The 25271-nt window shown below is 36.1% G+C and overlaps 1 protein-coding gene and 1 long non-coding RNA gene across 10 annotated transcripts in view; both read left to right on the plus strand.

Annotated features, from left to right (window-relative positions):
• Positions 1-25271, plus strand: part of LOC123870748 (fasciclin-3) — a 164262-nt gene that overhangs the window by 92396 nt on the left and 46595 nt on the right. The window lies entirely within an intron of this gene.
• Positions 9675-23761, plus strand: LOC123870756. The gene is made up of 3 exons (XR_006797146.1): positions 9675-10005; positions 18281-18287; positions 23751-23761. It is a non-coding gene; the product is annotated as an uncharacterized LOC123870756 (long non-coding RNA).

Raw genomic sequence — 25271 nt, forward strand, 5'->3', positions numbered from 1 at the left:
GGGCTTTATTATAATCATCGTATTATTCTGTTATCGATTTTAATTGTATAACTTTAATAGAGGTGAATTATCTACATACTCATAATACTCATCAACAATCGATTATAATACATAATCAAAATAATAAATACTCGTTAAAAACCCCAATACTGCAGTCGTAATCGTTATCAGATTTGGTGGTGTATCATTAGTACTGTATAGTATAGTAAAATCATTAGTAAAAATTTTAGATCCCGCATCTACATATGCTAGGGAGGGACTTACTTGACATTATGACTAATCGATATCTATGGTGTGATAAATGTTAGTTTCGATAGTAAATAAATTCTATAGAATATTTCCATATTCGTGTATGCAACAAAATGCATGTTGAATCTATTACCTTTCACCAACACGAATATAATTGATGGGCATACCTATCTTTTGTTGTTTAGAAAGTTGTTCACTGTATATAATCTATGGATAATTGCTTTCAAAGTGCGCGCTCATGGGAAAATGTGTTTATAAACTTGTTCTGAGCGCATGCTGAATGAGGGCTAATTTGGTGCTTGTTGGCTAAAGAGGTAAGCTGTCAGAAAAATATACTTTGTGGAAGTATTCATTTTTAGGAAAACTTTGTGAATTTATTCACACATTTAACATTTACATTTAAATACATTAAACCATTATAAATTTTGAGTGTATATTGATCTTTTTGTATTATAATAAGCAATTTTTATCTGCAGAGTACTGCCTCTTGGGTTTCATGACATGTTTCATGACATCAGACAACATCTATTCTAGAATAATTTAAACTATCGTGGATATTATATGTATCTACGTATGGCTCATTTGCTTCGATACGCGTCGTGTCAACGAGCTCACGTCGTGTATAACTCTATGTGTCTCCATTTGCTGTAATTAGACAGTTACAGTGTGACGATCACAATCTCATCTGTTGGTCAACACTCTTTCGCTATTCGTCAAAATGCACTGACGCAACAAGAATGCCATAAATTAAGCTAATAATGACAGTAGTTGAGATTGTAGAACTTGAAAATCAAAACTTTCGCAATCGTCCTGCGGCCCTCGGGACTAGTTCATAACTTGGAAATGGTGAAATTAGTTGGGTATGCACCAACGAAGCACCAGACTTGAGTACGTATTAGCCATGTTCTATTCACAATCTACAGATACAGTTGATAGCAGTCTCATTTTACGGATCTGTAGAAGGAAGGCTTCAGGCTTTTTGGGCGATAGATTAATAACATATTAATAATAATAGTTATAAAACAGATTCTACCACTTACATTCTCAACGATCGGGGCTCTTGCACATATATTATGTGCATTAAAACATTGTGCTATGTTTACCGTAGTTATCAAAACACTAAAATGTGTAGTAGGTACGTAAATTATTTATTATTATCTGTATAGAATGGCCTGTGAAGTCCTTTGTGCATAGACTACAAGTTCCTTTGTATGGAGTTTCTATGCAGTCGGCTTTATTAAGAACATAGTGCTAAGATTTCTTCTTACTAAAAATTCGTAGTTAAGAGTCATGGTTTGTAGCAGGACTAATTATTTATTTATGAAGTAAGCCTTTATTTGGTTTCACCTAACCATGAACAATCATGAAATGGTGTACTTGTGGTTTCTTTATCCTTAGGTTCAAAGCATATTGCCGGAGTCAGAGAGAAAATCTTCCAAGTTTCGCGATCAGCGCGTATTATTACCTTCACTATCCGTATTATAAATGGGAAGGTGTTTGTTTGTTGGTTTGTCTGTCAATCACGTCTCTAGGATTGACTTGATTTTTTGCATGGACATAGTTATAGACTTGTAGAATGGCATAACCCACTTTTTATCCCGGAAAATCAATGATCATTAAAAACCTAAATCCTCGTGGACGAAGTCGCGGGCATCAGCTAGCCGTCGAAGTAGACGAATTGTACACTATTGTATTTATGATCTTAACACTAAGCTGTCAAGAGAATTTAATTTCGCTAATTTAAGTAAAATATGTAAGTAGTTTCTAGTTGGATTTTGCGTTATTCCCAATTTCATCCAAATTACTTTCTGAATAGCTGTCGTAACAGGTCTTTGAAGTAACTTTCATAAAAGTAAAGTTTATTAATTATCGTAGTTCCTGTAACTATATTGTACACTAGCTGATACCCGCGACTTCGTTCGCGTGGAAGGTTTTTTAAAATTCCCGTGTCAACTCTTTGATTTTCCGGGATAAAAAGTAGCCTATGTGCTAATCCAGGGTATAACCTATCTCCATTCTAAATTTCAGCCCAATCCGTCCAGTAGTTTTTGCGTGAAGGAGTAACAAACATACACACACACACACACACACACACACACACACACACACACACACACACACACACACACACACACACACACACACACACACACACACACACACACACACACACACATACAAACTTTCTCCTTTATAATATTAGTGTGATATTCACCGCAATGTTATTAAGCGTATTATAATTAATCTCGCATAATACCTAGCATTAAACTACACCGTGATTAAGGTTCAACGTGTATTATAGAAATGTCTTACGGATGTAGAGAAAGCTGTGAGCGGTAGTGTTGGGATTCTTTTTGTCGATATGTGAAAGCTGACGTATCCTGTGATTGTTGTTTGATTTATTGTGAGTAATCTTTTTTATCTTTGATCTTTTTCTCTTTATCCATTTTCTAAGCCGTGGCTCAGACTTCAAGGCCCCATAATGAAAATTTAACGACCCTTGGAAACCCATATTTTGAATAGTAGGTATAAATAAATTACATTTTGAACATGACCTTTTTAAGACATAAATCTAAATTCATTATGAAATAAAACACACATTGGGATACAATTTCTTTAATAGAACAATGCCCGAGAACTATTCTAAAAATAGAACATAAATTAGCTCTTTAGTGCATATACTTAAACAGTAAGTAACATAATATTTTAGACTTTCAAAACTCGAAAACATTAATTCATTTTATGATACGACATAAGTGGCCAAAATGCTTTATCGCCATCTCTTTCTCAGTACACTACAGAATCTTCACATTTTTGCTAAACATAAGTTTCGTTTTTACAACAATAAAGTAGTTCATAAAATATGGTCGACAGTCGATGCTGCTATAAAGAAGAAGTTTTCGACTTTACACCTCCATATGCATTATAGGCAGATACCTATTAAACTTGTTTTAATAATTAAAACTGGTAACATTTAAATAATGCAATAATAGTTTATCGACATCGATAATATTGTATCTAATCACATCACTATTCAGTAACGGTTGTATCGATTCCCCATCGTGACGGCACTTTGATTATGAAGTAATGAACAATAATAACTTGAAGCTAATGAACGACTCAGTTTTACGTAATTTTTACAGGATTTCCTAGAGAATGCAATTGCGTAACGATTTGCTTTTCATTCAGTTCCTTGTCATTATTTTTATTATATTACGTAGATACATAATACAAACGAGTTAATTGATTGTTCAATTAGACTTACACGTGCAAATATTTCGAATTAAAAAAGTGTTTTGTGCTATAAAATGCCAGTTTCAACACTAAAACTAGTTAGGTAAGTATGAATAATAATAATCATACTAATAAAAGGCACTTTTTAAGTAATCAAAGCCACCTTTCTACAGGATACTGCAAACAGGCTTTTTGCAATAAAGGCTCTGATAAAAGTATTGAACTTTCATCTGCATTTTATTTGCAAAAGAGAGTCAATACTTTTATTTGCATGCAATCTGAATTTAACGGATTCAATTATTTATCGCCACAAATTATGCCAATACTGTTTAAACAGCAGCGAGATCGGATTAACTTTCGACAATAAAGCGAAAAGTCTGAGTAAAAAATAAAAATATACTTGGTCGATAAAATTTTTTCACTGCACATCACTATAAAAGTAAGTCAATTTAGAGTTAATAATAAATGAGGTGTTAATGGAAGTACTCTCATCAGTGAGGAATTAAAATTCATGTCAGCATTCAAAATAACATCGTGTATCAGTACCTAACAAGCGCTTACATCTTTGCCTAAATCAAAAGCTCTTAGATTCGATTTCCGACTAGGTCAGTTTAGAAAATTCACTGTACTTTAACATAAAAAAAAAGTTTTTTTTTTTTAATTTTGACATATTTTGTTGTATAGACAAAACGTCTAAATAGGTTTCTACAAGATGACGCCCGCGATTTGGTCCGCATACGACGTAAGTACATATTATAGATGTTTAAGGATCCCGCTGGAACTCTTTGATCTTACTATTCTATTATTGAATCAGCCATTATGTTCTTCCTTTCAACTAAATCAGTTCAGTCATTGTAGCGTGAAGGAGTAATAAACTCCAAACTTTCACATTTACATAACATTAGTGAGATTACATTAATATTAAGGAAGCTCTTAAGCATTTAGAGAAGACGTTTCAGTATTTGACCGTTATATAGGTAGGTAATATATTTCCAAAGCCATACTGCGGACTTAGCGCTTCCGTGCTTACACCAATTAAGGTCATAGCTCCACGAATATCTACTCCCTATAATCCCCTTAATTCAGGTTAACACTTCTGGGTGAACCTTTTCACAATATTAAGTCAAAAGTTCAAAACTAATAACTACACTATATATTACTAACTAATACCAGAGTGAACTAGATTGAGGAACTCTCGGTTTGATCCTGAATCGACGTTATGTTAAATATTAGGCTATGGTGACGTAAAATCAAAGAAAAATAGGGCTACTGGGATACCTGCATCAAAGGTACTCGTACTAACATTTGGCACCTGCTAACTGTAGCTGTTGTAATAAGGATTTTTTTTTAATTAATTGTCAAACAAGTGTAAATTAAAAATTTATAACACCCCCGACAAGTGAAGGTTACAGTCACTAGAAAAGAGCTGATAACTTTCAAACGGCTGAACCGTTTTTCTTGAATTATAGCTAAGAACACTCGATCAAGCCACCTTTCAAACAAATAAAAATTAAATTAAAATCGGTACATTAGTTTAGGAGCTACGATGCCACAGACAGATACACAGATACACACGTCAAACGTATAACACCCCACTTTTTGGGTCGGTGGTTAAATAAGAAATGTTTAGCAAGTCTGCTTTTGACACAGCTAAAACCCGCTAAGTTAGAAATGAATGAATCTAAAGTTTTTGAATGGTGTAAGCTCGATCGAATCTGTTCAAATATTCAGTTTTGATGCGGCCTGCGACTTGTGGATTTGTTTTTTTTTTTTTTTTTAATTCATAGGGAACTCGATTTTCGAAAATAAAAGTAAACTGGATGCCATTGCATTTATCTCTGTACCGAATAGATGATGCCCGCGACTTCTAGTACGTGGAATTACGTTTTTAAAAATTCCGTGAGACCTCTTTAATTTTCCGGTACAAAAAGTATATAATGTCAATCCAAGGGATGCAAATCACAAACTGTCTCAGTAACGAACTTCGTAAAAAAAAGTAGAGATAATTATCTATACTACAATATTATAAGTGCGAAAGTGTGTCTGTCTGTGAAATAATAATATTACTATGAATATGTATTGTGAAAAGCAAGGCACAATATCCTGTTTCCTTTGTAATTTTTTATGAAAATTAGGTACCTATTTAAAATATCATAGACAGTTTTAGTAAAAATGCTAGTAAGTACACAATAATTTAATACTGTCTCGTTTAATCCATTAACAAACTGGGCCACAGCGCAGACATTCGTCGCGTGATCAAATCGCGTGTGTAATAATATAATCGTAATTACGTCCGTCTGTCTGTGCGGACTTGTTAGTTGTATCAAATGATGGCCTCATCTATACTTATAATAAAACTTTAATTGACGATTTCTGTACATTAAATATACTATCTTCAACATTTAAATTGGAGAAATCATTTCTATCGACTAGCTGGTGCCCGCGACTTCGTCCGCGTGGATTTAGGTTTCTAAAAATCCCGTGGGAACTTTGATTTCCCAGGATAAAAGTAGCCTATCCGTAATAGCCCGTCCCAGGGATGCAACGTGTTTCTGTACCACGTAAAGCATTTAAACGGATGATCCTTTAAAAATCCCGAGAGATCACCAGGATTTACAGCATCAGGGTTGAGGAGTTGGCTCTTCGAGGTGAACGGCAAAGTCTTTACTTGGATAGATAGCTTCAATATCAATCAATTTACAACCGACAGTTTCTAAATTCCACTAGTTTTGATCGTCAGGTCCCCTGCAGCATCAGGGTTGAGGAGTTGGAATCCAAATTTTTTACTACGACTTAAAGTTCCTCTACCGATTAAAAAAATAATACGCAAATCGGTTCAGAAATCTCGGAGATTTCGGTGTACTTAGGTAGAAAAACGCAACTTCCTTTTTGAAAGTCGGATAAAAAAGTAGCCTATGTTACTTCGTGGTCAATCCTCTACGTGTCTGTGAAAATCCGAAGTTCCGAAGATTGGTCCGTTCAAACAGATAGACAGACAGACAAACATTTTAAAAACGTGTGATTCGGTTATGGTACCGTTCAAATAACCATATGAGCTTAATATGAGGTAGTTTTTTTCGAAATTACAGACAGACACTTCAATTTTATTTATTAGATAGTATAGATTATTCATAGATGTCATTAATACAAGAAGATAGTAGGTACTAACAATCCTCCGCGTTGCTAGAGCGAAATAATTATTATTAATTAGCTACTTTTACCTTAATTAGAAATGAAAAGACTACGTCATAACCTCTTTTATTTATTAATATATTATTATAATATGTAATTGTGAATATTGTGATATTTGTGATAACTCTTTGAGCTATGCGTTGTAAGCAGCTAGTAGCGCCATCTGTTATGTCTCTCCGAAACGAATTTAATTATTGTAAAATGGGGTTTCTGTCGCTTGGTATATTTTAATAATAACTATATTTATATTTATGAACTCAGAATATTTTCCTCTTTCGTTGGACAGCCCACTCGACACAATAGCAATAAAAAAAATTGAGACCCTCACTTTTTTGATGTAACATCCCTCAGGCCAATTTTTTTCGTATAAAGTAATAGCCTATGTCACCCAGGCCATTACCTGTTAACCATTACAAGTTAAAGAAACGATTGACACCTCATTCATCACAATCGGCACAGTAGCTTAGGCGCTACGGTGGAACACACTGAATCTGGATATAAACATACACACATACATATATACATAAACTGCTAAAATCATAACCCTTCGTTTCGGCTTTGCCGTAGTCGGGTAAAAATTACATCGATCCGTTGCTCCGTTGCGACGTGACTGAAAGACAAACCAATAAACCAGTTAATCAACAAACCAATATATGAACAACAAGCAAACACACTTTCGCATTTATTATGTTATGGGTAGTGATGATATACTTAGACCCCAAAACATTTTTCTTTTTAATTTTGGCCTATCTGTCTGAATGGATCTAAACGCAACTTAGCATACTTGTAGCTAGATATACTCAGGATTGACATATAGAATAGTTCTTTTCCCGAAAAACAATCATGAATATTAAACCGGCTGCGAAGGAGCCGGACGGGTCGGATTATAAATTTTAAGCTTGTTCTAAGCCGTCTTAGTAGCAACGCTATTCAATACCTACCAGAATTCCCAGAATATATTAATTACGCAGGCTTAGCTTAATCTGTAGGGACCTATAAATGACGTCATACATGAAAGGCCTGTACACAAGGGGCGATAGCAACGACGCGCGATGGCGGCGACACGGCACTACAGACCGTCACAGCCTTTCAGTCACAACTTAAACTGAAAGTGATGAACAAGAATGAAGGAACTATTAATAAATCATACCCTATTATATACAGGGATAATTATCCTATTGTCGTACACACACAAGCTAGCTAAAGCTTTGAAACGCGAGTAACGTCAGCAGCAACGGGCGCGCCCTAAAATAGAGGCCCGACCTCTGCTGATGTCCCGTTTCTTTCATATTGTGGCCGATTACTTCGGGTGGATCGAATAGGCATTTTCAATGTTGAAAGATTTCGTGACTCTTGGGCGTCGAGTACCTACTTACTTGATAGGTACGCATGCCATAACCTGTCATCCCATTTTCCTGGTTAAAATGTTTCGAGTAAGCCGCTGCGCTGCCATGTTGGCAGAATAGTAGTTTTATTTCCTGCCTGTTATCTAACAAAATGACCTAAGATAAGCTCTTCCACGTAAAAATCAAATATTCATAGGATCGCGATTTTACATGAAAATCTCATATGGCTAAACAAAGAAACTTGGATTCTAAGTCTTTCGAGGTAGACTTCAATGTTGTTCGCTCCGGAAAATCTCTCACTATCAGAATTTAAATTCGTATTTTCAATCTATTTGTTACAAAAATCGGGTTGGAAACGGCTTAAACTTGCAAAATACGAGTCAATTTTCTGCGTTTGTTCAGTAGATAGCTCGTACCTAGTAAAAATGTTGCTTTGTTTAAGTGTAATTTCATGTTTCAAAATATAAAATGTTTGTTTAAATTACTCTGAAGTGACTAGCATTGTTTTATATACTGCCTTATGCCATTGCACGTTTCTATCAGTCTACATGGTGAACTCTAAACTGCATCTGGCCGAACCACAGATTTATGTGCGATAGAAAAAAGTCGAAAGTCAGAAGCCCGCAACACGCTACTTGATATTTCATTTTAATCCATACTAATATTCCCTCTAAATACTTCTCATACTTCATAGTTATCATATCATAGTGATGGGTTGATGATGATGTTACCAATATTATAAATGCGAATAGAAACAGAGAGAGAAACGGAGAGAGAGAGATTGTCTGGGATGGAGGCAGTGATCTCTATTAATTTACACGCTGGACCTGCGATTGCCAAACTGTTTTTGAAGCAATTTGATTTTTGGCGCTGATAGCAGCAGTAAGCGTCATGTGAGCGTACTTGGAACTAATGTTAGTGATGAGATATCTGTCAACATAGTGTCGACATGAAGACTATTTGACACAAAATGTCAATTGTCATTCCCCATACGCTCGGTGGGGCGCTTCGAATCGGTACTAAAAATAACTGTAACTTTGTATGGTACACGTCTTCCAGCGTACACTCACGCATCCATTTCAATGGCTGGAGGTGTATGTACTGACTGCACGCGTATTCATAGACATTCTAGTTCGAAGCCACCTGGGTAGCTCGTAATTAATCACCCGTAAAATATCGTTCCGGCTGCACGCTTGAGAGCCAGTTCTCTTCCAAATTGAGTATTTTCGTTCACCGTTGGGACTTTCCGTGTTTTGTTCTAGATATCCTGAGTGTAACATTTATTTCTTTTGAAGACCAGCAGCAATGGAGCCTATGGTGTCCACAGGCAACGTTTGCCTTTTTCATCCTTGAGAATATTGTCAATATGGATCAATTAGGTAATAGGTACCTAAATTATTCATGTCTAAAGTCGGGTCCACACCAATAATACATTTTGCAATTTGTCTCCAAATGCATGTCTAAAAGCATGCGGAGTCAATATTCTAGCTTGTATTCTAGCTGCAAATTCGATTTTAGATTCTTCGGAGAGACGTTGAAACTGAATAATATTGTTCGGCGTAGGTTCGGCCCGATAATAATTTTCGCTGAAAAGACACGCGACGCACAATTCAGATTTTATTCTTGCGGACTAGGATTTAATTAAAATTCTCCAAGGGCACTTGGGTTTCAACTCGCTTAAAACCCGACGAGAGTGCGACCAAATTGGTACAATTTGCAAGATTCTTAGGGGTGTGATTGACTGCTCTGAGCTGCACAACAAGCTCTGCTCCGTTTATGCACCCACTGATTACAGCTACCTCCGCCGCCGCCGCAAGTTTTTCGTGAGTCCGTTTAGTCGCACGGTCGCGCGCGCCAGGTCTCCCATACCGCGCACTTTGGCAGCGCTGAACGCGCTGCTGAAGGAGTCCCCTCGCTGTGACATATTTGCTGACAAATGGGCTGACCTCATAGGTCAGATCCTGCACTTTTGTGAAAATTTTTAGTTGACATATTTGATTATTTGATTATTTGATTATTGACTTAACAAATTTATTTTTATTGTGTAATTTAATTTAATTAGTGTAATTGGACTTAAAAGGTCCGTTCTAATTAAATAATTAAATAAATAAATAAATTACAAATAAATTACAAATTAATATTGAAGCATCAATAATTTTATGCCACTTCAAATACGGCCCACTTGCACAAGAGCACACTGATTTAGGGTTTTTAACGGTGTCAAAATGCCGAAAAACTTGTCAATTAAAATTTAATGTCCCCCCCAACTGTCCCCCCTGAAGATTTTCTATATTAAAACCATAATTTAACTCTGATATTATGTCGTAAGTAAAAAATGATGCGGTAAAAGAAATTCGTTCCAGCAAGGAAAATATTTATTTGACAGCTGATAATAGATTTCATTCAGGGTGACGACTTGACGACGTTAAGCTGCGCTTCGAATTCAAGCTATATTTGCCTCATTTTTCCACATTTTATTTTTCAAACGATTTTAGAACATGTTCTTAAAAAATGGTGAAATCGCTCAAATTAAGTAGTTTTTTTGCCTCTAGAATTTACTATACAAAGAGAGAATTGAGTAAAAATATAGATGTTATTATAAGTGAGGCACAAGTAGTGGTATAAGTATGAAGGAACATTAACGGTGCCTCTAATTTTACTAAAAATGTATGAGCGGAAACCATTAAAAAGTAATTTTCCATCTTGCACGTTGTAGATTTCCGTACATAAAGGAAATAAATGCGTGACTTTAGCTTTAAATGCATACTTTCACGTCAACCATTGCATTCATCAAAGAACCGTGACTGTGCCATATATTATTTAATCGATTCTATAAGTAGTTACTGTACATACCAGTATTGATTGACCTCACATTCCACATTTCCTTTTCACATAGGGTCATAGACCAACGGAATATAGTTTGGTAAGGCTGCCATTGGTAGATTTACTTAATCAAGATATGAATACGCACCAAACTGAGAACCTCCTCTAGTTTACAGTCGGTAAATAATTATAGGAATCTCTAAAGACTTTTCATAAAGGTGGGATTTTTTCATATAATGTAAGTACCTACTTATACCTTTTTCTTGCACTTAAACAAAAAAGAGTTACTCTTTCTTGGGAATAGTTTATAAACGCGACCTAAGACGAAAACCTCATCCATGTATTCGAATGGAAAAATTCAGCTAATACTTTGTTATATAGCACGTCGTATTATTCGATTAGCTTAGGGAATCAAACCGCGTCCTTATGTATAAAGGGTGTGAATTTAATGGCACCGCACCTGTTGTCAACACCCCGTCGTAAAACGCGGTCATGTCAACTTTTTATATTAAAGAGTAGCGCTAACTACGTATATATAGGGTAATGTGACCTAGTTTCGTACTATTATGATAGATTGTTATAGTAAGGCGACTTTGTATTGTATCGTATTCATCGGTTAACATCGGCATCGCATGGTTTTTACAAAAAGACAATAGAGAGTCTCATAATAGTCGATCGCTAAATATGACAAAAAATATGTAACTTGCCTTAGTAGCCAACGGGCAAGATTCTAGCTTCATATTCGGGAGGCGTTATTTTCGGATATTACCTACATTATCTACAACAGTTAGTAATAACGCCCGCCCGCCCTAAGCAAAATAAACCGTCTTGCGTTATATTCTCGACGACGTACCTATAAACTCAATAATGCTGTTACAATTCAGTTTTAGGATGAGCAATAAATCTAACCTATGTATAGTTCCCATTGGAGTACGTAGATACCACTGTCACTAGTTGCAGCCAATTACCTACCTACTGCAACTGTACTAAACATAAAACATTCATCTTGATCATATTATCATCATCATCATCAACCTACTGCCGGCCCACTACCGAGCACGAGTTTCTTCTCGGAGTAAGAAGTGTTTTAGCCATAATCCCCCACGCTGGCCAAGTGCGGATTGCTAGACTTCCGACACCTTTGCGGACATTATGGAAAACTCTCAGATATGCAGATTTCCTCATGATGTTTTCTTTCACCGTTAAAGCAAATATTTGAGTACACATTACCCAACTAAAGTCAGAAGCGCGTGCCTGGGATCGAACCACGGACCTTTCTGATTAGGAGGTCGAAGTCTTAGTACTAGGATATCACCGCTTATAAGCGTGCTATTTAATAAAACCATAACTTTTCCCCCGTGTCTTGAATAAATCAGGCTTAAAGTCCCGTTTGTTATTGCTAAGAGCTAATGTTAATCCCTAAGTTAAAATTAATTCTAAACATAGCAGGTATAAGCTGTTAGCTCCTACTTAATGAGTTTTAGAGGTCAGATGGCAATCGCTCAGTGTAAACTGGGTATGAATTATTATAGAGCAGGCTCTTATACTCTATCCGCGGAAGGAAGTTAGTATAGCGCTTTCTCTGTTCTGTAATTCCATACAAATGATAGAGACAAAACTCTCATTGGGCGCTCACCATTTTGAGTCACCAATCAAAGAAACGAAACTATGTTTTCTAATTGAATTTCGAATGTTTGTGATTCAAGTTTGGTGTCTCAAAATGGTTAAAGCCCTCTGAGATTTTTGTCTCTATCATTTGTAAGGGATTACGTAACAGAGAGAGCGCTATACTAAATTTCTTTTAGTATAGCGAATATACTGTCCTAATTAGTCAGAATTAGTGTCAATCTGTGTATTCGAACAACATCATAATAGTTATCCAAAATTTAATCCCTCAAAAAAGTGTTTAACAGTAAAAGCATAATATCAAAATATCACCACCACTTTTTGTATGGTTTAAAACAGCTCACCGAAAAATAATAATTAATTTTCCAAAAGGTGCAGCCGTTTTGACAGCTCACGCGAAATGCCCACCGACCGCCAGTTTAAACTGAATTATGACTCTTTAATCCAATTAACACGTGACCCGGATAGGTGGAAAAATTTAACCTTATTTGGTTAAAAAATATTTTTTCTATGAGTTGTAATGTTCTGCTGACTGAAATCCGGCCGCGGCGAATATAAGCAGGTGATCTTAATTTACAAGTTAAGTTTTTAAGGATGTTTCTTAGTCCTTCGCACCACAGACTGAACCAATTTGGCTGTTTTTTTTTTTTTTTTTAATTATTTAGACTAGCGCTTGGCTGCATCAGACCTGCTAGCAAGTAATGATGCAGCCTAAGATGGAGCGCGCTTGCCTAGAAGTTGCCTATTCACTCTTGACTTGAAGGTACCCATATTATAGATGGAAGGGAAAACTGACGCCGGAATTTGGAATCGACATAGCTTGTACCCTGAATTAACACAATGGATACTTTCTATCTTATTTTTTTTAGTTGCCGTTAGATTTTTGAAAATCTATATCTATCTATGTATATGATTGTACCTATCTGGTTTTTGGTAGGCACCTTAATTAATCATTTACCGACCACGGACCAAATAGCTGTTAAATTTTTATCTTCCTAGTAGCGTCATGATTATTTATTTATTCTTTTGACCACAACACGCCATGGGAAATTGAAAATGCTTAAAATGTGATGCTTTTTTTTACGTAAACATATGGAAAGAAATTGCTAGTTTAAAAAAAAAGAAATTTCATTGCAGATAGCGTTTGTCGTATTGTTGTAACTTGTATCATACAACATATTATCACGTCACTAGCAAGAAAATACAAGATGTAAGAGAAATAATTGTAACCAAATTGAACAATACTTGTTCCTTTAACTCTCAGACCTCATCTATGTCTATTTGTCTACTCTCAACTTTGTCTATTGAATCGATCATTATTCGAAACTTTTTACTCTTTTAGACTTTTACAGCAAAAACAAAGAACCTAATTAATGCAATAAAACGAAGGGTCGTTTATGTCCAGACATTTATTTTTGTTCTTTTTTGGGTTGGGGCGGATGTGTTCCGGAACGATTATTTAATAAAGATACGATAACGAAACGATAAGTTTAATTTAACCCATAATCATAAACGGCATAATAAAAAAGTCTTGTTACTTGCTAAGAACTTTGGCACGGTAACTCATTATTTCGTAAACGGTGGTTTTTTAATTAATAACTGTCTTAAAAACCTCAAAATGATTTTAAAATACTTATTCACCGAAGCATCTATAACTCGAAGAGATAAACCATTGATTTTTCAGATTTTTTTTTACATAAAAAAACTGCAAAAAAATGTAGCTCTGGCACACTCTGTGTAGCATTCAGGTTTCTATAACTGTGCTCAGCTCTTAGGTGATTCTAAAATGGTTGTTACAGACAGACACAAACAGATAGAGGAACATAATGAACGAAATTATAAGGATTCCTTGTTTTTCCTGTGGATCCCTAAAAAGACAGAGCATAAATTCATTAATGAAAAGGTAGCTACAACAAGAGTAAGGTCCTTAAATAAGATGATGATGAATGAAACAAGCGAATGATGTCACACAAAGTACCTTCTCCACTAGAACGCAGTCAATTAAACCCTAAGTGCACTTTTGTGCTTAGTTTAACGAAAATTTTTCTAGTAAAGTGCAAACACACTAATGGAACCGAGTACCTAATGTCCACACTCTTGTATCCCGGGGACAAAAGAGCTTTTTAATTATTTTTTTGCGTAAAATAGTGGTGTTTTTTTTTGAGATTAGACTGAAAAGCCGAAAATTAGTCCATTCATTATGGATGGGTCTGAAAACCACTTCATTATTTTCACAATTTCACAATTAAACTAGTAGTATTTTGACGATTCAAAAGCACTTGTAAAAGTTTGTTCGAATGAAAATATTATATTTTATTCTAAAATATATTCTATTCTATTCTATTCTAAACCTTCACCATAATGTGATTTATGGAACGGGTCATGACCCTCAGCAATAAGAAATATGATGCGGAAAGAAAGAGAAAGACTACTAGCATTAGTGGATATAACTTCAATTTGAAAATGATACGGTACCTACTTCATAATAGAAAAATACTTCCAAAGTAAAGGGGCTTTATTGATCCCTATAAGAGAAGGCCGTCATTTCACGCACGAATACGTTGCCATGCCTAATATAAGTAATATGTATACCTACAAACTCTTGAATTAAATGATCAATCAATGAAAATAATGAGATATTATACACCGACATACAGACACACACGTCACTCTTATAACACTCTTCTTTTTGGGTCTGGGGTCCAATGTCCAATTAGTGAAACATAATGAGATGTTAATAAATTGAAAAATTGGCCCACTATTGACCTAGCATCAATTTTTTTAATGCAAGTTCACGGTGGTTCAAGTTACGTTACGTTTACGGTTAAACTTTGACTACCAATGAAAAGCAAAGCGAGCAAAGAAGAAAATGGCTCAAAGACAACACCAGACTTATGCAAACCAATTTGCTTTTATTGACGGTCAAATTTTAACGGTAACCATATCGTCACTTACCTGTTGTGCAACTAGACCTTGTTCTCTACTTATTTATTACTAATGAACGCTTGCGAGCAAAGGCGAAATGCTCTTTATTCTCTATCCCGAGGGAATTTCATAAAATTCGGCCGTTTGTCTAGACATTACAAAGAGAACCTCGGTGCAAAATTTCACCTTTCTAAGTTATAGTCAGTCAGTGAGTGAATCAATCCTACTTTTATACATTTAGATTACTAGATACCAACTTGATAAGATACTTTTCATACAGTAAATGGAGAGGTTCTAGTTACGTTAACTTTGCTTTAATCTTTTGTTTAGTCTGGAGATTAAATTTCGGGAAAACGCTTTGATTTGACCCCCACACATAATTTGACATATTTTGCACAGTATGTTTACTTAAATAGTTACCTAACTAGTCTATGCAGAATTTAACTAGTAAGTAACTAAATTCCATTTTCGTAGTCGCCAGTCGGGCAGAAAGAAGCGCGCAATAAATTGGTCCTAACTAAATTACAGAGGACCCCCGCAAACTTTGCCAGTTACGCCGGTAATAGTTAGGGGTTAATTTAGGGTCGTTTTAATGTAGTAGCCCGTAATAATTATCTTTTAAATGGTATTTTAATTATGTTATGTGTTAAAATTTCATCTACACGTACGAAACGCTTGGCATCGTCCTTCCGCATGGCTACGTGTAGGCCTAGTTGTGACAACACATATCAGCAGCGTACGCGTAGCAGACATACAGACAGACACAGTTATAATATTAACAGTCGCATTTATAATATTAGTTTACATATTATCTAAATAGGTACATACATTCTATCTAAAGTGTTGAAACCGGTAGGATTAAAATGAAAAAATCATATCTGCGGCACTGGGCAGTAAGTGAACCATGGCCCAGTGGTCAAAGACGCACCAGGCGCGAGGAGATGCAGGTTCGAATCCTGCCAGTTTAGAAAATTTTTATTTCCTTGAGTTTAAGTAAAACACTATAAAAAAATATTTATAAATTGTCTTGTATGGAGGCAATTTTAAGCTCAGACATTAGGTACATTTTGAAGTGACGTTTGAGACTTCTCGTTTGAATCTATCAATCCATTCGATGGATCCGTAAATCTATATAATATTGGCGTCACTCAGAAAAGCAGGTATTATTTAAATATTTTTATCGAATTATTGGAATGTCCTCTCCGAAACCAACACAATAAAACACAAGTTTAATGTGCAAGGTTATCCGAGAGTTTTAATCTAAACAAACTAATGCCAAAATAAATAATTTAATTAGAGCGTGATTGCTATCACAACATCTAATTATCCAGTTCACAACCCAAATACCGAAAATATGCGATATCGCCCCGAATCTCGGAAGGAGACTGAACTAAAACCTTCAAAACACCCGTATTTATGCAAGTTCAATCTTGTTGGCCTCCTCCTAGTAACAGATTGTATGACATCGAATGAGCCGAATATCGATTTTACCAAACTACCTTCATCAGCTAAATTAATAATTTTATATTATTTTTGACAACTCAAATCAACTTTTTAAAAATAACCTTACAATAAATATCTGAAGATAGCTACATCTACCTACAATCATATTATATCTACTTAATACTTTATGAGATAGGAAATTGCGCGAAAGGTTTGAATTATGTTTCCGCCATTTCGTGTTTTCTTTCCGTAACACGATTATTTTAGGAATTCCTCGTATCAAGTAAATCCAAAGATGGCATTTTCCACGCAAATCTGCTAAAGGGTTCGTGGATTACTTGAGTATCTGAAATATTCAACATTTCTTGTGAAACTCTGGCATTTTGTGAGATTCGGCATTCTTAAGAGTAGGTAGGTATGTTTGTTTACACCATACTTCTCCAACCTTTTGTTAGCTTTAATTTAGAACTCCTCTTTATAAAATAAACATTAAAATCTAATTAAAGTAAAAGTAGTATATTCTTTATTATACAATATAGAAAATAAATTAGAATTCATTCCCTGTGGGGGTTCAGTATTTAATATGGGATTATTGAAAATACCAACAGGCACGGCTAGGTTAAATAAACACCACAAACCACTGTTATTTTTTTGTTTACTACGAAACATCATAGAATTTTTTTTTCCGTTTCCATCTGTCTTTTAATACAAAATACCTAGTTTATGGAGCGCTCGAAAGAAAGCCTTCGGCACTCATGGTGCATACAGTTCAGGCTACATAGTGGGCCTGGGTAATACAAACCGGGGCCGTCGCGGCGGGCCCGTCGGCGTCGGCCTGGTTCGTGCAGCTAGGCTCACAGTTGTTTGCATACAAATTAAAAGCCTTTTTTTACAACGATGTACGGTTGATCGCATACACGACTCACTAGGCCCGCAATAGTCGTATAGAATGCATTGTCAGACAACGACATCTACCACTTGCGATCGGCTCATGCGCGCGTAGGTACTCTGTCCGTATCGGGTAGGTCGTCGCTTTGGCTTTTTACGCATTGCATCCGATATGAATCAGAGAATATTCAGATTTAGTACACTCGGGTCGAATCCAGATGTCCGCTTTCCGCCTAAGCGAAGCAAAGAGATGTGTTCAGTCGACCAATCAGATTTTTAAAACATGACGTGATAATTTTTTTACGTAAGGCAGTCAGGTGGCCCAGTTCTGCCTACTAATCCACTAACACAGTATCTAACACTGAATTATAGCTACAGAGCTCATTTAACATTTATTTTTAACTAGCTGATGCCCGCGACTTCGTTCGCGTGGATGTAGGTTTTTTTAAATTCCCGTGGGAACTCTTTGATTTTCCGGGATAAAAAGTAGCCTATGTGCTAATCCAGGGTATAATCTATCTCCATTCTAAATTTCAGCCCAATCCGTCCAGTAGTTTTTGCGTGAAGGAGTAACAAACATACACACACACACACACACACACACACACACACACATACAAACTTTCGGCTTTATAATGTTAGTGTGATTCATTGAAGGTTTTTCACGAAAAATATTTTAATATCACTCAGTGAAGCAGCAATGTCAAATGCAAACAATGTCAAATGAGCTCGGTGGCTATCATGCAGTGTTAGACAATGAGTAAGCGAATCAACCCACTGGTGTGTACTGTGTAGCATCTCTTAACTAAAGTATATTCTACTTTATCTAGCTCTGAAACAGTGCCGATCTACTACATTTATTTTTCATACAAAAAAGCGCTAAACAAAAAACCAACAAACTGTATTCTTGAACGGCGAACTTTGGACCATTTAATTTTATTCTCCCGGTATTAACACGGAAACGCTTTCAAACTGCACTGTACCGGCCACCTGTTCCCGGGGATACTGTAAACTTTGTTTAAAGGAAAAAGCGGGGCTGTGCATTGATAAATCACGGATATTGTTCGCAAAAATAACTTGTACCTAAATCTGTTGAGATTATAATAGAGACTTTGTTGAAAACGCCTGTGTCCAAGCAGTGGATGCATACAGGCTGATGGATTGGATTGGAAATTGTAAAGCCGAGTTACGGCGGTTAACAAAAAAGCTCGATTCCACACTATTCCGTGGGTATGCGTTGGTCTTTAGTGGGAGCTGCATGCAAAATATGAAGTTTCTGGAACCAGCGGTTCAAGCTGTAGTCTGTACGTTGTGTCAATTTATGCTTTTACTTGTCGGCACATAGGTTTTGCTCAGCTTTGTTTGAGTGTGGTTTGTATCTGAAGTTCTAGTGAAACGATTTTAATCTAAGTTGGAGCAGTAAGTCTCACTAAATGTCTTTAAACTGGGAAAGTTTCGCTTCAATCGGTCCAGTGGTTTTGAGTGATAAGGACTAAGTGACTGTGCATTTTTTTGATACCCATAAAAAAACTTGTAATTTTTTTTTAACTTAGGTAGGTACAATACAACTTTGTTTCAACATCTAAATCGTAGTCTATTACTGCCAGGGTTGGAAAAAACATTTTAATAGAACAATTTTGTTTTGTTTAAATTTGATTAAACTGCGTAAATTTTTTTTGATTAAAAACATACTAAAATACTAATATTTGTTTCAAACAATGCCAACCCTGATTTCAGCCACTGTGCGGTTCATACGCCTCTCCACAAGTGTGCGATCACCCTATATACTACCTAATCTATAAGTACTTATTATAAATACAATTTTCTATACTTTTATTATTTATGCAAAAGTGTGTCCGTCTATCTGTATGTTAACTTCTTTTGACATGGTACGAACTACGAAGAAAGCCATTTATTCAAAATATTGTAGATACCATTGTACACTTTTTGATTTTATGGTACTATATAAAGGTATAATATTTTCACTCAAATTCTACATAACACGGATAATAACTTCGCCACGCATCTTACCTACAGATATCCATTCGCATACATCATACACTCACTGTTGTAACTACGGTAATAAGCTCAGTGACCCAAAGACCCACTACTTGCCTCCAACACTAGAGTTACTCATGCGTGTATTGCATTACTAAATTACGTCTACGATCGTTATCATACACTCTATATGCACTATCATATAGCGTAACTCTAAGTAACGAGTTGTGTTAAAGCTGCGTTTCCATTATGCAAGTGCAAGTTGTATGGTTCAGTAGTAGAAAAATAAACCTGCATGTCAGCTGCAGGTTGCATGTTAATAGATTTTGAACGTCTAAACATTATTATCTACCTATCTATTACCGATCTGATATAATTAAACGCACAATTGTCGCTTGCGTGTAAGTGTTATGTAAGTAAACTGACGTACAAGCTCTGCATTAGCGCAAACACTTGCTTAAAACCAAATCAAATTAATTTATTTCCGCTTTTGTTTACGTACTAGCTGATACCCGCGACTTCGTTCCTGTGGATATAGGTTTTTAAAAATCCTGTAATAACTCATTTGGTTTTGGTAAAAAGTAGCCTAGGTATTAATCCAGGGTATAATCTATCTCCATTCCTTTCAGCCAAAACCGTCCAGTAGCTTTTGCGTGAAAGAGTAACAAACATCCATACATTCATCCATGCATGCAAACTTTCGCGATTTTTAAAACAGGACAACAGGACTAGTGGTTCTTATGTTACAGACGGTAGCATAAGAACCACTAGTTGTCACACAGTGGTGACTCTACCACTGCGCCGCGTACGTTAAGCAGATGCTACTGACAAGTAGCCTCCAAGCAAAACCTTGCAAGGTGCAAACTCTGGCAACCAATCTGTTTGTAATGCAAGTTTTCATCCAAACAAGTTTCTAATGCAAATAAGTTGCTTACAAATGTAATGTCATAACTTATGCAAGAACTTGCTTAATCGAAACGAAGCTTTTAATGCTAACTTGCAAGTTGCATTATTTCAGAGAATAACAAATACTTGTAACAAACAGACAGGTTCTTGTATTGCAGTGTGAATATTCTTTTAACAAAGTTGCAATCAATTTTTTCGCTTACGAGTAATAGCTTGAAGCTATTAACTAGATTCAAAACTTATTATAAGTGGGTAATCAGTTTTCAATGCGTTTTAAATACATACTTAGTACTTACATTTTGGAGCAATTCACACTGCTTTAGTAGAATGTAATGTAGGATTTTACCGTACTTACCTAATTTCGACCTATTTTAACCTGCCCTATTTTTTTTTTTCAGGTAATAAAACCATCATGGCCGAGCATCTGCGAAATAAAGTTAATTAATATAAGAGGGCAGGTAAGTATTCATAACAAGCAGAGCTCGAGGAGTAAGGGGAACTTCTGACTAGTGAGCAACCGAAAAAAAATTTCCTTAAACGAGGTCAGGCTTTAAGCTATCATGAACCTAGGTAGGTTTCATTCATGTAATATTTGCAATGTTAGTAAACCAAATACCCACTTTTGATTTCCTATATTTCTAAAATAATGTAAGAGCTGGGGAATAACAAAGGATCCAGAACAGAATGGCCCAAGCCGTGTCGGCTAAATTGCAAACACTCTTTGCGAATTGCGCCAAGGTCCTTTAAATCTTAGTGTGAAAACCCACTGATGTCAGAAAATCGGGTAGTGCTGGCTGGACGCTATGAAAAGTAGGACAAATTCATTGAAAATATATTAAAAATCAAAATATAATATATAGAAACTGAAGGATACGCCAAACGGTATTTTATAACGCTCTGTACCTAGACGTTCGCCGAGTTTATTGCCGAACGCGCTGGGCTATTGTGTACAGTGCTCTTAAAAATAATTTCGTGTTGTTCCTTGATACATTACCATGACTAAACGAATTTTTATAAACAATAGATCGCTGATGCAGTCAAGTGGTCAAATAGCATGACACAGTTTATACGATATGTTGTTTAAGACGTGCCCGCTCTATTTTTCTAGTGACATAAGCAATTTATCCTAATTACGAGTCGAGTCAACTCTGTAATTGATACTAACAATTGTCCTCAATTGGTCATTCTCACGGTTTGGTGTCCTAAAGTTCTTAAATTCTTAGATAGCTTTAGGGAGGATCTACACGGGACCTTGACGTGGCGGAGCCGTTCTCTGTGTTCCTAGGCACAATACTCACAGGATGAGTGAGTGAGTGATTTTTGCAAAAAGATGAAATAAAATAAAAAGTAGTGATAGTACTAATTTTTCGGAGTTATGTGCATTTTATTCAATTACCTACCTAAATATCACTTGCTATAACAGTGAAGGAAAACATCTTGAGGATCCAGCATACATTCTGTGTAAAAAAAAGCGTAAACCGTATGTAATTATTTATTGGCGGCTTCCTTTCTCTGAAGTCGACATTCCGATGCGACTGTAGATAAATTACCAATAGACGGACGTGTGACGGTTGCAAATGTACGTTTTGAGCGATTCGCGTCGATCCGCGCTTATTCCTTTTGCTTCTGCATGCTTACTCTTAAAGCGATTCCGTCGAATCGACAATCCGTTTCTGAGCCTTGAGATTCTTTATCAGTCGAATTGAAAATCCCATGAAAAATACAGTGTTTCTTTTTGCGTCATCATTATCATCATCTTTTCAAGAGTCTCTTCTCAGAATGAAAAGAGGCTAGGCCATAGTCCACCAAGTGCGATTGGCAGACTTCACACATCTTTGAAAATATACATAAAGAACTATCAGACATACTCGTCCAAGATGATGTTTTCCTCCACCGTTGAAGCCAGTGCTATTGTTTTTCTTGTTGAAGTACCCGCACGTGCGTGTCCGGGATTGTTCCTCGGACCCCTCGAATAGAGTCGACGTCTTAACCACTAGCTTTTTTTATTGCTTACTAATTGATTTATCATTTTGCATTGCGATAAAACTCATTCTAAGCCATAGGAAAGTGATCAGTTCCCAGACCTGCAAAACTTGTGAATTTCGTACGTGAATTCTGCCATAGCTGCAAGTTTGTTTCATAGTTCGATCATATAAAATCATTTGTATTACATAGAAATTCTATGTACAACGAACAAAACTCGTATTTTTGTACAAAAAGTTTGTTAGATCAATGTTCTACCCTAAATCGTGCAATGCAGGCGGACCCGCATGCAAGCAGGTACTGCAGTAAATAAATTACAGCGACAATCGATGTCAACAGTTTTCAAAAGTGATATATCAGCATAAGCTACACGGGCAAAGTCGTAAGCATTGCTTAGTTTTAACCATAGAGATGTCATGTTAATAGAGCGTGCAACGCCCCGCAAAGTGAAGAAAATAAAATACATAATGTAACTCTACCAGGACTTTTTATCAATCAAAAATAGTCGCTCGATTTGCTTTTACTCTTTCTGTCATATTATCTTTTATCATACGAGCCAACGCGTACAGACGGTGTAGAGACGAGCCTATTTACTAAACGCAATTGTAAGAACTTTGGCATACGGTTGAAATTGGTATAAGTACCCACTAAAAAACAAAACACGGAGGATAAGCTGGCGCTGCATTTAATAAGATTTCGCCTCGTTTTTCATCCCTGATGTCCAGTTGATACGACCCTAGTTTTTCAAGCTAAGGTAAGTAGCAAAATAGTGACAGTAAACTAGAAAGCAAGTTAACTATGTACTTTGGAACAAACACTCCTTTTGGAGTGTGGATAGAAAAAGCTTTGCTTGACTGAAATCCGAACGAAGGAAGTTGTCTTCATGGAGGGAGAACAACTAGCTTGCTAGTTTACTGTAACTATCTTGCTATTCGTAGCTTGAAAAACTAGGCTGATGAGATTTTGGTATGAAATTTTCTACTCTATTAGTAAGTAAGACATCTCTGGTTTAATGGCACAGAGCCGCTTTCTCGGAGTGCAATGGAGTGAGATGCGTTGCTTGCATTTAATTTCCTGTTAGAGACGACCCAGGGCGATAAGCCACGCTATACGAGGCGGTTATAAGTTCCAATAAAGTTTTTAAACTACGTTATTCCTATGCTTTGTATAACTACTAACTACTTTCAAAGAATGAATAAGCATCTTTTACAAGCGAGATTCAACCTAGGACTATTAAAGTATGTACACTATATACAGTTGTTATCAGGCATCGTTGAACTCAAGCCTTTATTCCATAAAAATCACTGCTCACCTTCCATCCCATCATCAGGCTCTTGTCAATGTATTTTTTGATAAGGAGGTACCTACTCATGAGAACAAAGCAAGTGAATCTAAAGTCCTGCTATCGAAGAGTTCCAATGTCGACCTCGCACCTCTGACCTCAATCATCAGAGCCGTTACATTACATATTCCTACAATAATCGTCTATTGTCATTTGTTATCCAAGAAGTTGGTTAACATTTTGGACGCAATGACGACATACGAATCACACTAATATTATAAAGGCGAAAGTTTATGTGTACTATGTGTGTATGTGTGTGTCTGTGTCTCTGTGGGTGTGTGTATGTTTGTTACTCCTTCACGCAAAAAACAACTGGACGGATTGGGCGGAAAAGAATGGAGATAGATTATACCCTGGATTAGCACATAGGCTATTTTTATCCCGGAAAATCAAAGAGTTCCCACAGGATTTTAAAAAAACTTACATCCACGTGAACGAAGTCGTGGGCATCAGCTAGTATCTAATAAAAATCTTTAACAAAATCCTAGAGTCATTTTCACGAAGTTAGGTAGGTACTAGGTACCCACAGGCGAAACTAATAATACAAATATAAAAGAAAAGATGCTTTCGTCATAAATCATGTTCGCGGTATATAACATCTGTCTGTTTATTATTCCAAACGCATTTTGACGGGCTACTGGTTCTTAGGAGGAGCGATTCGTCTGACCTTCGCAAACGGTTAAGGGTAAATGAGTACCTATCTAACTGAGGAGGCGTTTGAGAAAGAGCCACACACCATGTGTTATATGAGTTTTGATTTCTACCTTTAATTATATCAAATTAAAAAAATCGAATCGAATAGAATAGAAATTCAAAAGAATCTCCTGTAAAAAAATGTTTAACACTGAACTGTACCTACTTATTGTCTTAAAAACTTGTACTTGGTATGGATAAGTATAACCTTTGCTTTTTGTCAATGACAGAGATAGAAAAATAGCCCTGTTCATAACTTTTTCAGCCCAATTTGTTAGTGTAGTTATAGTGCTATTTTATGCGTTATGGATCAAAGATCAATCAAAGCACAAGCATTAGGTCTATGCATATTGCATATTGCAAATCCATTAAGTTTAAGACGATGTTTGGCACTAAGCCATGCCTTGTGACCAAATTCAACTATCATCTAGTTAATTTCCTAACATGAACATGTACCTAGAATACTCCATTATTCTCCCGCTCTACCTCTCTCCTCTCGTTGGTACTCATTGGTCTAGTGGTTAGCATGTTCGACGCAGAGGACGAGGTCCTGGGTTCAATTCCTGGGTCGGGGCAAAAAATTGCTAGGTATTAGATGTTTCTGTTAAGAAATTCTTAATTCT

The sequence above is a fragment of the Maniola jurtina genome, chromosome 13, assembly GCF_905333055.1.
Source record: "Maniola jurtina chromosome 13, ilManJurt1.1, whole genome shotgun sequence".
Taxonomy (NCBI): domain Eukaryota; kingdom Metazoa; phylum Arthropoda; class Insecta; order Lepidoptera; family Nymphalidae; genus Maniola; species Maniola jurtina.